The following is a 14,065-nucleotide window of genomic DNA, read 5'->3' as shown; positions in this document are numbered from 1 at the left end:
TCCAAGATCTTTCATTGAGAATTCCTATAAAAGCCACACTTTCACCGTAATTAACATTCCTACATCATTCCCAATGAGTAGAATGTCATCTACATACATAACCAAGAACGTAACCTTATACCCACTGGTCTTCCTGTAAACACAGGGCTCATCCGGATTTTGCTCAAAGTCAAACTGTTTGATGGTAGAGACAAATCGGATGTTCCAAGTCCATATATGGATTAATTAAGTTTACATACCATGTGTTCCTGATCCGTAGCTATGAAACTTTGTGGTTGCTGCATATAGATATCTTCAGTAAGATCTCCATTTAGGAACACGGTTTTGACATCCCTTTGCCAAATCTCGTAGTCATGGTAAGCTACTACAGCTAGCAGGATCATAATGGATTTAAGCATGGCCACAGGTAGAAATGTTTCCTCATAATCGATTCTCTCTATCTGAGTGTACCCTTTTGCCACAAGATGAGCCTTGTAGGTCTCAACTTTACCATCAGGGCCCTTCTTTCTCTTATAGATCCATTTGCAACCAATTGCCTTTACCCCAGGGGGCGGATCTACTAGAGTCCTAACTCCATTGGTCTCCATTGAGTCCATCTCAGCTCTCATGGCATCTACCCACTTCAAGGAATCTATGTCCAACATAGCTTCTGAATAAGTTACGGGGTCCTCCTCACTGGTCGTGGCTTCCACTAGGTAACTTTCTTGGTCATAGTTGCAACAAACTGAAGGTATGGAAACCCGGGTAGATCTGAAAGGGATGGTAGAATCCATCATATGGACGCCAAAACAGTTGTGGAATGGGTGAGCGAATTTCAAAAATTTTTTACCTACCTTTCAGCTGGGAATCGCATTCCCTAATTTTAGAATCAAGATTCAAGGATCCTACTTGAACCAGAACCGAACCAGATCTGAACCAAAAGAGAAGGGAGTAATTATACCTGATCCAAAGAAATAATATCTCCCAAAGTTGGTGTTCACACCCAAAGAAGGCAACGAGATCTGCTCCTGCTAAAGATGACACAACAATTGTGCAACAGAACCAGCAGAGTGCGTCCTACACACTGAATCCTTCACAATAATCCTTTGGATGACAATGAGCACCAAACAGAATCAGCCTTTGAAGAAAGACTGATATCAAGAACTTTTCTTGATCTTTCTCTGACAGAGAAAATGAACTGCAATAGATAGTGGTGGCTGCAATAGGAGGGAGCTAGGGAAGAAGATGGCAAACTGCTTTTTCTTCTTTAGGGTTTCTGAGATCCTATCTCACAAAACTGTAGGGTGTGTTATGTGTAAATCCCCTAGGGTTCGAATTCTTGTAATTCGAATAAGGTTTCCTCCAGTTGCTTAATAATTAAGAAAAGATCTCCTGATCATATAAGGAGTTGCCCTTCTCCAAATCTGTATTTGGATCAGGACTCTTCTTAATTCTATCTGCAAATTAGATAAGCTTTTGGGCTCATCCTGATCTCAGATCCGCCCCTTGTTAAAGACTAATCAAAGCAGCCCAGTTCGAAATGGGCTTTAGGCCCAATAAGTATCAAGTGCTCAAAAGTCTTCCAAATTGCTGCCCAGTTGGGCTTCTTTGTATGGTGTGGGACCCAAGCATTCATCTACACACCAGCCACATGGGTTCGGCCCAGCCTCTATTACAAGGCCTAGCCGAATTCACTAGAGTGCCCAGTGAAACCCCTGAGCCCATCATATGGACCCTACGGGCCCAACACTTACACTAAGTGGTCCCTAGGCCAAGCCATCTTATAAAAACCCAGGGACTGCGGGCAGGTGCAAGATTAGCCCATCAGGTGTTATCCCAAATGGCCTTACACTTAACTTCTCAGCCCATAATGATCAAGCACTGCCCGACAAGAGAGGAACTCTCCCTCGACTGTAAGGAACAGTGCTGCACTCTCTACTTACATGGATCCTGGGAATTAAAACCATTTGCAAATAGTTTGAAACCATACTTAAATATATATCATATATATAAATTTTGCAAAACAAAATTCCAACTATTGAAATCAACTGCCGGCAGTTTGGTTTTCATCAGAGAGAGTGCATCCCCGATCATTACCTTTGTCTGACAAAGGGGCTGATCCCGTCACTATGATCACCCACTCAGATGAATTCTCAGACTGTCCCAACATACCCAGGTTTTGACCCCCGCTAAGGATCTCACTGATTGGCATATAAAAGACAGCCCAATCTGACGCCTAGTGCAGTACCATAATTGGGTCTAGGGGTCAGGTGTAACTTTCCAGTTTTGCCCATCAATCTCCAAGGTCCAAGGCAATACTGGAAATCTGGTCCAGTTCAAGGGTTCAAGTAATCCTACACTACATGTGCCTTGGGTCTCACCCTGACGGCTGAGACAAGCCACCCCAACAGTTGGCAGCACACCAGTGTGAACCTTGGCAGGATAAATCTCCCCAGACTTATCCAACGGCCGTGAACATTTAAAACCAACACAAGTCTCATTAAGTGTCCAATTTTAGGGTCTTACACACAGAAGTATACCACACAACATGAATCAAACATGTACTTCATTTATTTACATTAAATATCAAAAGTACATCAAAATTGATTGAAGCTAAGGGCATACAAAAACTGTCCAACAAGATCTTCTAGGTTGGTTATTTTTTGGAGCTGGTGGGACATCTCCCACTACCCCTGTGCTCTCCTCATCAAGTATAACTTCCTGATGATGATTTTCCAGGATGTAATTTTGTTTTAAGAAGTGGGCATTTCGTCTGCAAAACACCTTTTGCTCTTTTGGATCATAGAACAAGTAACCTACAGAGCCTTTGGGATAACCTATAAATAGGCAATGGCTAGTCTTGGATTCCAATTTGTTAGCACTAGTTCTTTTAACATGTCCTAGACAACCCCAAATTTTCAAGTGTCTCACACTTAGTTTCTTACCAGTCCATAGCTCATATGGAGTCTTAGGATCAGATTTGGTTGGAACTCGGTTTAGCACGTAAATCGCAGTCTCTAATGCGAAACCCCAAAAGGATGTCGGTAATTCTGAGTGGACGAGAAATGATTGGACCATGTCTAATAGAGTTTGATTTCTCCTTTTTGACACATCGTTTAATTGTGGTGTAGTAGGAGGAGCTAGTTGTGATACTCTCCCATTGTCCTTTAAGTAGTCATTGAATTCGTCAGAGAGATACTCGCCACCTCAATCTGATTGAAGGGTCTTAATTTCTCTCGCTAACTGTTTCTCGACTTCTTGTCTGAATCTTTTGAACTTTTCAAAAGATTCAGACTTATGTCTCATTAGGTACACGTAACCATACAATGAATAATTATCGGTAAATGTTATGAAATAAACGTGCTGGTAACGTGTCCTAACATTTAGGGGGCCACATACATCAATATGTATCAGGTCAAGTGTGTCTGTAGATCTTTCAGGCTTTCCCATAAATGGCCGTTTTGTCATCTTACCCTGAAGGCAAGGTTCACAAGTTGGAAGATCTTCTATAGTTAGAAAATCCAAAGGACCATCTTTTACCAACCTTGTGATACGATATAGATTAATGTGGCCAAGTCAGTAATGCCATAGGCACGTAGGATTAACTGTATCACGAGTCCACTTTTTGGGGATTATCTCTGACGTAGTTTCGGTAATTCTTGTTTCCAGAGAAGGATGGAGAACATGGAGACAGTTCTCAAGTTCTCGGTATGTGAGGAATTTGTTATTCCGTTTAATAGTATTCACATTATTGAATAAGATAGAATAACCATCCATGCACAATTTTGAGATAGAAATCAAATTTCTACTTAAATTAGGTACGAAAAGATAGTCTTTAAGTACAATTGTTCCTTCTCTGAAAACTAGTTCTACAGTTCCTATGGCTATAGTTGCAGCTACTGCAAAAGTCCCCAAGTAGAGCATCACTTCTTCGTCACTCAGTCTTTTGCTTATCTTGAATCCCTGTAGTGAGTTACATGCATGAGTTGAAACCTCGAAGTCAATACACTAGGAAGAAGAAGTGACCAACAAATTGGTCTCTATGATAAAAGATTCAAAATTACCTTGTTTCTTAGTCTCCAGAAATTGAGGATAGTTCCTCTTCTAGTGGCTGGTCTGTTTGTAGAAGTGACAGACATCCGATGTCTTATCTTTCTTCTGCTTTTTAGTTTTACTACCCTTCTTCTAAGCCTTCTTTTTAGCCTTCTGCTTTTTGTTGCTCGATTTGCCACCTTCAACAAGCATGGCTATTGGCTTATCCTTCTTAATCAGTTCTTCAACCCTCTGCAACATATTGCTGAGTTCCTGAAGGCTAATGCTTAGCTTATTCATGTTGTAATTCATGATAAACTGATTGAATGACGGAGGTAAGGAATTGAGGACAACACCAATTTTAGTGTCATGATTTAGCCCTGACCCGAGAGCCTCCAGTTCATTGATGTAACCCATCATATTTAAACAATGGTCATGAATTTGTTGATTCTCGGTCATCTGTGTGGTCATAAACAATTTTAAGACCTTTTGTTGAGTAGAATGATTCTCCTCTTCATACATAGTCTTCAGACTATCCAATATATCATTGGGCACTTCGATCTTATCGAATTGTCGTTGTATCGAATTGTCTAAAGAGGCTATAATGTAACACCAGGAAAGAGAGTTTTTCTCTTTCCATTCTTGATACTCTCTTCTTCGGGCCTCAGAAGCCCTGTCACCCGAACAATCCAGAGCAGGGTTCTTAGAAATTTTGTCCAATTTCTCGGACATCAGAACCATCATAAGATTTTGGAACCAGTTAGCATAATTAGGGCCCTTGAGTTTGTTATTATCCAACAATTTGGTGAAGTTTCCGTTTGCCATTTCTGGTAAAGGTAAGGCAGATTTGTAAGTCCACATCCTTATTGATTCATGTTATCACATAGAAAGGGCTTTTAATCTATGTTCCATTTCCATTTTGGGCATCTCTGAGATTCCCTCCAATCTCAGTGACGGAGACAGTTGTGTCTCTGGAAATGTGGGAAACCACATAGGGTGCATGGAGCCAACTGTTTCAGCTGCAAAACCCCACCACCTTCTGTGAAGGATCTCATCCACTCATCTTATGAGTTTTCCCTTTGGCCTCTATCAGACAAGGTTCATATCCATTTTAGGTTAAACCTTTATGTCCAGTAAGTGCTCACCCATCAAGTTCGTGAACGCCAAGGTACCGTGAGAGAGTCTTCCATTTTAAGATAGGCCCCTCCCACATCGGTCTATGACGCCCCTATCATCTCATGAAGCAATCCAGTTAACTGCATTAGTAGATGGATAGCCCAATTTTATGGTGCATCTCCACCCATCAATTTCCATCAGAGAGAGTGCATCTCCAATCATTCATTTTGTCTGACAAAGGGGCTGATCTTGTCACTACGATCACCCACTCAGATGAATTCTCGGACTACCCAAACATACCCAGGTTTTGACCCCCTCTAAGGATCTCACTGATTGGCATATTAAAGACAGCCAAATCCGACACCTGGTGCAGTACCATAATCGAGTCTAGGGGATAGGTGTAACATTCCAGTTTTGCCCATCTATCTCCAAGGTCTAGGTCAATACTGGAATTTCGGTCCGGTTCAGGGCTACAAGAAAACCCGCACTGCATGTACCTCAGGTCTCACCCTGGTAGTTGAGACAAGCCACCCCAACCAACTTGGCGCTACATCAGTGTTAGCCTTTGCAGGATAAATCTCCCCAGATCTATCCAACTGTTGAGAAGATTCTAAATTAAGATGAGTCTCATAAGTGTCTAGTTTAAGGGTATTACACAGAAACACACCACAATGACATAAATCAATTATGTACTTTATTCATTTACAATAAATGTCAAAAGGTACATCAATCTGATTGGAGCTAAGGGCGTAATTGTCTAATAGTAGGGTATTCTAGGGTTCAAGGCTGCAAGTCCCTCCACCTTGCATACCTTTGTGCACTGTTCAGGGGTTTTTAGAAGCTGATTTGGACAAGCCCCCACCCCCATCATATATAAAATCCCCCGGAGGGCCATGCTGCCAACTAGGGTGATAGTCTGTCTCCTCCTCTGTCGCGCTCGCCAAAGAAGATGGGGACAAAGCGCGAGGGGAAGCAACCTATTTCAGAGGAAGGGGAGAATGTTCATCCTCCTGTTGCAAAAAAATGAAGGTCTACAAGAGTGCCTCACTCAATTCAGCCGCCATCTGTTTCATAGCCTATTGACTAAGGTGTGGCTTCATCGCAAGTGCAGGAATGCTGAACTAAGGCTAGTTGAGAGTTTCCAGCATCACCGCCTGTAGAGAAGGTTGCGCCGGTGGTGGAACCGACAGAGTTAGTAGTCGTGGTTTCCCCCAATAAAATCATCTGCATTTGGTTTTCAAGCGGGCACATGAAGAGGATGGCTCCCCCCGACCAAAGCGGGGTCCTAGAGACAATGACTCAGTGCGCAATGTGCTCTTTTTCTTCTCTTACTTTGTTATCATTTAGTTTGCTTTTATTGCGAATAACAGAGTCATATCACCAGCCGAAGAGTTGACGTACTAGGAGGAGCTTGCACAGATACAACAGGAACTCGGGGAATACTACGTTAAGCATGACATCCCTCCCTTGGGTTATGCAATCGTAGATCCCGTCCAAGTCTAGGGCCATCACCGGAGTGACAAGTACTCTGTCTCACATTCAATTGCGAAGTTTGCTTCAATTGTCATACGGGATGGATGGTTGTCGTCTGCAAACCTTCATTCGATGGTCATGGGGCCTGCCTTAAATACTATTGTGACCATGATGGACTACATAATGAACCGTCCTGTCGAAGAACTTTCGTGGTCAGACTTTGCTCGCTGGCTAGAGGCCTACAAATCCTTTTCCGTCATTGGCTTCTAGATGGGTGAGATCAAGAGACGGGTCGTTATGTTAGCCCATGCGTTTTGGAAGGCCGGTCTAAGGGTGTCATAGTCAATTTTATTTCGCTCACTAAAAGACATATGCCTTCATCGAAAGGTGGTTAAGGCTAGTCTTGCAAAGGCTACTGAGAAGCTGGAGGCCCTTGTGGACGAGTGCGGATGGCAGCGGAAGGTGGTGGCAGAGTATGAAGGGAGATGGAGGACTTGGACAGCTTTGAAGAATGCGGGCGGGCCTTGGAAAATATCATAGCTATGAGGAAAGAGTGGAACAATGTATAAACACTTGTATTCATTGTAAATACTTACATAAAAGAGTTTTGAACTAGTACTAAATAGAATGAATTTTATTTTATGTTGTTGTCTCCAATGCTTCGATTGTTTTATGCCTGGGTGGCTTCATCGCAACAACCCCTGGTCATTTGTCACTGCGCATGGTTATTAGTTACTAGCATATATCGGAGTCAATTATTTCGAAGGATTTTCTCAGTGTTGCTCCCTTGTATGAAGCCCTTATGGCCACCATTCACTATAACTTTTTCGCACTTTTTGAGTTTCATTGTAACTACACATTGATACATTCATAGTGATCTTTAACGCAAACAAGTAGATCGGGGTAAATAGAGTATCATTCCTATATTTTAGTATCATCAGGGGCAAAGGGGTTATCTCATATGCCACTGTGTAAGCAACTAGATAATCAGTGTGATTGAGGGAAGTTGGATTCTTTGTGGATCTTATTGCAAATGAGTATCCCTGAAGGTGCTAGTCCTCAATTGCAATCAAATACTATCACAAGTAAAACTACACCGCATTCCTATGCTGTTGGGGGAGGTGGAGTTTTACACTCCCCTTAGTTTCAGCGTGGATGTTAGACATCGTTTGAGAAAAGTCGTTAGTGTTTAGTGATATCGGAAAGATCCTTTTCGGTGTTCAGGTGATTTTCTGGAATAAAGTTAGAGTTATGTGTCAGTCGGTCTTTATCGCATACAAGTGTTAGCACCGATATGATGGACTTTATCACAAACAGCAAAAGGCAGGCGAAGATAGTGAAATGCAACCGGTGGAAGTTTTCTTACATACCCTTACAGAGACAATGAGATGATTATCAATTGCACAAGGATAGTCCTTGACCTGCTTTATTGGGGAAAACATAGTGTCGTTACTCATGAGCCTGGGTCTTTCGAGAAATTTTGGTCATCACATGAGGAAAACACTTGCTCTTTCGTGTGAGCATTTTATGAATAGTTAGAATGAACTCATTCGAAGCAACTAAGGTTGGCATGCTGCTTGGTTAATTATTGTTGCATGCAGATCACTTGGTTTCGAAACTTGTTACCTTTGGTTCGCTGCATTTATAAGTTGAGCAAAGGTATTTGTATTTTCTAAGTTGAGCAAAGGCCATACCTGATGTTGTCGAAGCCCCCCTAGGGGTTTCCTGGGGATGTAAGTGCAAGACTGGGGGTGCCAGGTGATATAAGTGCGCCTGGGGTTGCCAGGGCCTTCCCGGGGTTGTGGAATGTGAGCGCATCTGGGGTGCTAGGGCTTTCCCGGGGTTGCCATGGAATCAAAGTGCTTCTAGGGTTGTCAAGGCCTTCTTGGGGTTGCTAGGGCCTTCCTGAGGTTGCCAGAGAATCTGATTGCACCTAGTGTTGCCAGGGAATGTGAGTGCGCCTAGGGTTGCCAGGGCCTTATTGAAGGGAAGGGAGACCCATCATATGGATGGCCGAACCATGTAGGGTGGCTGGGCGAAATTTCAAAAAATTATTTTCTCCCTTCCGGGAATTGTATTCCCAGTTTTGAAAAAACTACATTTTTCAATGATCGTTTTTGATCCAAATCGGACCAGACCTAAAACCAAAATAAAGGGAGGCTATACCTGATACAGAATCCACAAATGTAGCTCCCAAAGTAGGTGTTCACACCCAGAGAGAGTATCAAATCCTGCCTCCACTGAATATGGCGCAGCTTGAGATGAAGTAGGATCAGCAATGTAGTCCTTCAGCAAGAACTGCAATCCTTCATCAAGGATCAAGCAAGGGAGGTGAGTACAAATTCAGATCTGACTTTTCTTGCAAAAATCAGAATAAAGATTCAATCTTGATCAGTCCAAGAATGGAGATCGAACTGGGTATATGGAAGTAAGAGTAGAAGGAAAGAGAGAACTGAAAAAAGTGTGTAACCTTTTAGTGGTTCGCCCGCCTCTATTTAAATAGATCTTAAAGAGCTCATCTCCTAATCTGATTAGGAGTTTCCTAATCCAAATCTGTATTTGGATCTAGACTCTTTAATTGGATAATACTTATCATCTTATCCTTATTTGCTGGTCCAAACTCATATTTAAACCCAGATTTGCCCATATAGATTAATCATATTAATCTTGGGCCCTAGGCCCATTAAGTAAGTTAACTTGCCTCCCCTTTTAATTGTTGGCTAGCTTGGCTCTTTTTGTATGGTGTGGGACCCTAACATTGATCTTCACAAAAGCCATATGGGTTCGGCCTAACCTTTGTTACAAGGCCTAGTCAAATTCATTACTGAACATAGTGAACCCCTATGCCCATCAGTATGGGCTCTTAACAGGCCCAAAATTTAAACTAAATGGTCATTGAGTCCAACCACCTTATGAAGGCCCATGACTATGGTCTTAAGTGAGATTAGCCCATCAGGTATATAAGCTCTAAATGGTCTTACACTTAATGTCTCAGCCCATAATGATCAAACACTGCCCAACAAGAGAGGACCTCTCCCTCGGCTGCAAGGTACAATGTCGCACTCTTTACTCAAGATGGATCATAGGAATTAAAACCTTTGCAAATATTTTTCCTTAAAACATAATATATACATATATAAATATATTTTTGCAAAACAAATATCAAACAAGTTTGAAATCAACTGCTGCCAGTTTAGGTTTCCATCAGAGAGAGTGTTGTCCCTGATTATTCACTTTGTCTGACAAAGGGACTGATTCTGTCACTATGATCACCCACTCAGGTGAATTCTCAGACTGCCCCAACATACCCAGGTTTTGACCCCCACTAAGAATCTCACTAATTGGCATATCAAAGACAACTCAATCCAACACCTAGTGTGGTATCATAATCAAGTCTAGGGGTTAGGTGTCACTTTCCAGTTTTGCCCATTTGTCTCTAAGGTCTAGGGCATAACTAGAAAATAGTCCGATTCATAGTTTCAAGCAAACCCACACTAGATGTGCTTCAGGTCTAACCCTGGCAGCTGAGACAAGTTGCCCCAACCAACTTGGCAGTACATTAGTGTCAGCCTTGGTAGGATAAACCTACCCAGATCTATCCAATGGTTGTGAACATTCTAAACTAATACGAGTCTCATAAGTGTCCAATTTAAGGGTGATTACATAGAAACATACCAGATATAACATAAATCAATTATGTACTTTTATTCATTTACAATAAATGTCAAATGTACATCAATCTGATTAGAGCTCAGGGCATACACTGTCTAATAGCTCCCACTTGCACTTAGGTCCAATCGGGTACAAGTCAGAGTCCCATACTACCCACATGTTTCTCAAACACTTTATGTGTTAGTGGCTTTGTTAATGGGTCTACCACATTCTCTACTGATGCTACCTTTTGAATCTGGATGTCCGCTCTACCAACAATCTCCCGTAGATCCAGTGTTGTCATACAACAGTGAAATGGGTGATATGGTAAGTTTTCAAATTCGAGGATGAACAACTTCATCTAGTAAGCAACCTCACTTACGGCAATGTGCTTGGCCTGGGTTGTGGACTATTTTTCTCACTATACAGGACTCCATCGTGAAGATGTAACTAGATGTAGACTTTCTATCATTTGGCTCTGATTGGAAGTCGGCATCGGTATACCCTAGGATCTGTAGTGAACTACCACCGAAAACAAACAAAACTCTTTTGTCCTTCAAAGGTATTTGATTATGTTCTTTACAACTGTCAATTTTCCAAATCTCATAGTCATAGTGTGCTGCTATAGCTAGCAGGATCCTTATGGATTTAAGCATGGCCACTAGTAGTTCTTGACCTACAGCTATGAAACCTTGTGGTTGTTGCATATAGATATTTTTAGTAAGATCTCCATTCATGAGTGCGGTTTTGACATCCATTTTCCAAATCTCATAGTCATAGTCGATTCCCTCTTTCTGAGTATACCCTTTCGCCACAAGATGAGCCTTGTAGGTCTCAACCTTGCCATCGTGGCCCTTCTTCCTCTTATAAATCCATTGGCAACCAATTGCTTTTACCCCAGGGGTGAATCTACTAGAGTCCAGACTTCATTGGTCTTCATTTTCCACCTCCGCTCTCATGACATCTACCCACTTTAAAGAATCTATGTCCAACATAGCTTTCGTATAAGTCACAGGGTCCTCACTTGTCGTGGCTTCCACCAAGTAACTTTCTTGGTCATAGCCATAACAAACTACAGGCCTGGATACCTGGGTAGATCTCCTAGGTTAGTTATTAACTAGATCTTGTGGGACATCTCCCACTACCACTGAGCTCTCCTCATCAAGAATAACTTCCTGACGATGATTGTTCAAGAAGTAATCTTCCTCCATGAAATGTGCATTTCGACTATAGAACACTTTCTACTCTCCTGGGTCATAGAATAAATACCCTACAAAGCCTTTGGGGTAACCTACAAATAGGCACTAGCTGGTCTTAGATTCCAATTTATCAGCACTTGTTCTTTTAACATGTGCAGACAACCCCAAATCTTCAAGTGTCTCACACTTGGTTTCTTGTCGGTCCAAAGCTCATAGGGAGTCTTCAGAAAGAATTTGGTTGGAACCCGATTCAGCATGTATATCGCAGTCTCTAATGCGTATCCCCAAAAGGATGTAGGTAATTCTGAGTGGACGAGAAGTGATCGGACCATAACCAATAAAGTCCGATTCCTCCTCTCTAACACACCGTTTAACTGTGGTGTAGCAGGAGGAGCCAATTGTGATACTTTCCCATTTTTCTTTAAGTAGTCCCTAAATTTGCTAGAGAGATATTTGCCTCCTTAATCTGATCGAAGGGCCTTAATGTATCTCCCTAGCTGTTTCTCGACTTCTTGTCTGAACTCTTTGAACTTTTCAAAGGATTCAGACTTATGTCTCATTAGGTACACGTAACCATACCATGTGTGATCATCGATAAATATTATGAAATAAACATACTGGTTACGTGTCCTAACATTCATGGGACCACATACATCAGTATGTATTAGGTCAAGTGTACTTGTTGATCTTTTAGGCTTACCGGTGAATGGTCGTTTCGTCATTTTACCCTGAAGGCAAGGTTGACAGTTTGGAAGATCTTCTACAATCAAAAAATCCAAAGGACCATCCTTTACCAATCTTGTGATACGATCTATGTTAATGTGGCCAAGTCGGTAATGCCACAAGCACGTGGGATTAACTGTATCATGATTTCTTTTCTTGAGGATATTATTCAACGTAGTTTCGGTTATGTTTATTTCTAGAGAATGATAGAGAACATAGAGACCATTCTAAAGTTCTCAATATGCGAGGAATTTGTTATTCCTTTTGATAGTAATCACATTACTAAAAAGAATAGAATAACTATCCACACAGTTTTGAAATAGAAATCAGATTTCTTCTCAAACTTGGTACATAAAGACAATCTTTAAGCGTAATTGTTCCTTCTCTAAAATACAATTCTATAGTTCCTATGGTTGTAGCTACAACACTTGCAAAAGTCCCCAAGTAAAGAATCACTTATCCGTCACTCAGTCTTCTGCTTGTCATGAACCCCTACAATGTATTACATGCATGAGTAGAAGCCCCAACGTCAATACACTAGGAAGTAGAAGTGACCAACATATTGGTCTCTATGACAAAGGATTCGAAATTTCCTTGTTTCTTGGTCTCGGGGTACTGAGGACAATTCCTCTTCCAGTGGTCGGTCTGCTTGCAGAAGTGACAAGCATCTAATGCCTTGTCTTTTTTTCTGCTTTTTAGGCTTGCTAGCTTTCTTCTAAGGTTTCTTCTATGCCTTCCTCTTCTTCTTGCCCATTTTTCCACGTTCAACAAGCATGGCCATGGGCTCATCCTTCTTTATCAGTTCTTTGGCCCTCTGCAACATATTGCTGAGTTCCTAAAGGCTAACATTTAGCTTGTTCATATTATAGTTCATTATAAATTGATTGAGGGAATGAGGCAAAGAATTAAGGATGGCATCAACTTTGGTGACATGATCTAGCCCAGATCCAAGAGCCTCTAGGTCATTAATGTATCCCATCATCTTAAGAAAATGGTCATGAACTAGCTGGTTCTTGGACATTTGACTGGTCATAAACTGCTTTAAGACCTTTTAACGAGTAGAATGATTCTACTCTTCGTACATGGTCCTTAGACTATCTAAGATATCCTTAGACACTTCGATCTGATCGAACTATCACTATATCTAATTGTCTAAGGAGGCTTTGAGGTAGTAACGGGCAAGAGAGTTTTTCTCCTCCCACTCTTGGAATTCCCACTTGCAGGCCTCAGAAGCCCTATCACCAAGACGATCTGAAGTAGGGATCTTAGAAACTTTGTCCAATTTCTCGGATGTCAAAACCAGCATAAGGTTACAATACCAATCAACATAATTTGGGCCCTTAAGCTTATTATCATCCAACAGTTTGGCAAATTGTCCATTTGCCATTTTTGGTAAAAGGCAAAGCAAATATTAGTCCACAACCTGATTTGATTCATGTTATCTACATAGAAATGGATTTTAATCTATATTCCATTTCCATTTGTTCATCTCTGAGATTTCCCTCCTATCTCGGTGACGGAGACTGCAAAATATATCTCTGGAAATGTGGGACACCACATACAATGCATGGAGCCAACTATTTGAGATGCATAACCCCACTACCTTCTGTGAAGGATCATATCCACTCATCTTATCAGCCTTCCCTTTGGCCTCTGTGAGACAAGGTTCATTGCCATTTTAGGTTAAACATTTCTGTCTAGTAAGTGCTTACCCATCATATTCATGAATGCCATGGTACCGTGAGAGTCTTTGACGGATTGTCGAAGCCCTCAAAATTAATTCTAGTCCCACCTTACAACAAAATTGTAGTAATAGTGGTACCAGGTTGAATCCCACAGGGAGCCAGTAATTAATTTCTCAGCTGAATGCACAATTTAAAGAGTGGGAAATT

This window comes from Nelumbo nucifera, chromosome 7 (assembly GCF_055504915.1).
Source record: "Nelumbo nucifera cultivar China Antique chromosome 7, China Antique-T2T, whole genome shotgun sequence".
Classification (NCBI taxonomy): Eukaryota; Viridiplantae; Streptophyta; class Magnoliopsida; order Proteales; family Nelumbonaceae; genus Nelumbo; species Nelumbo nucifera.
The sequence above is the reverse complement of the archived record's forward strand: the minus strand, read 5'-3'. Positions refer to the sequence as shown.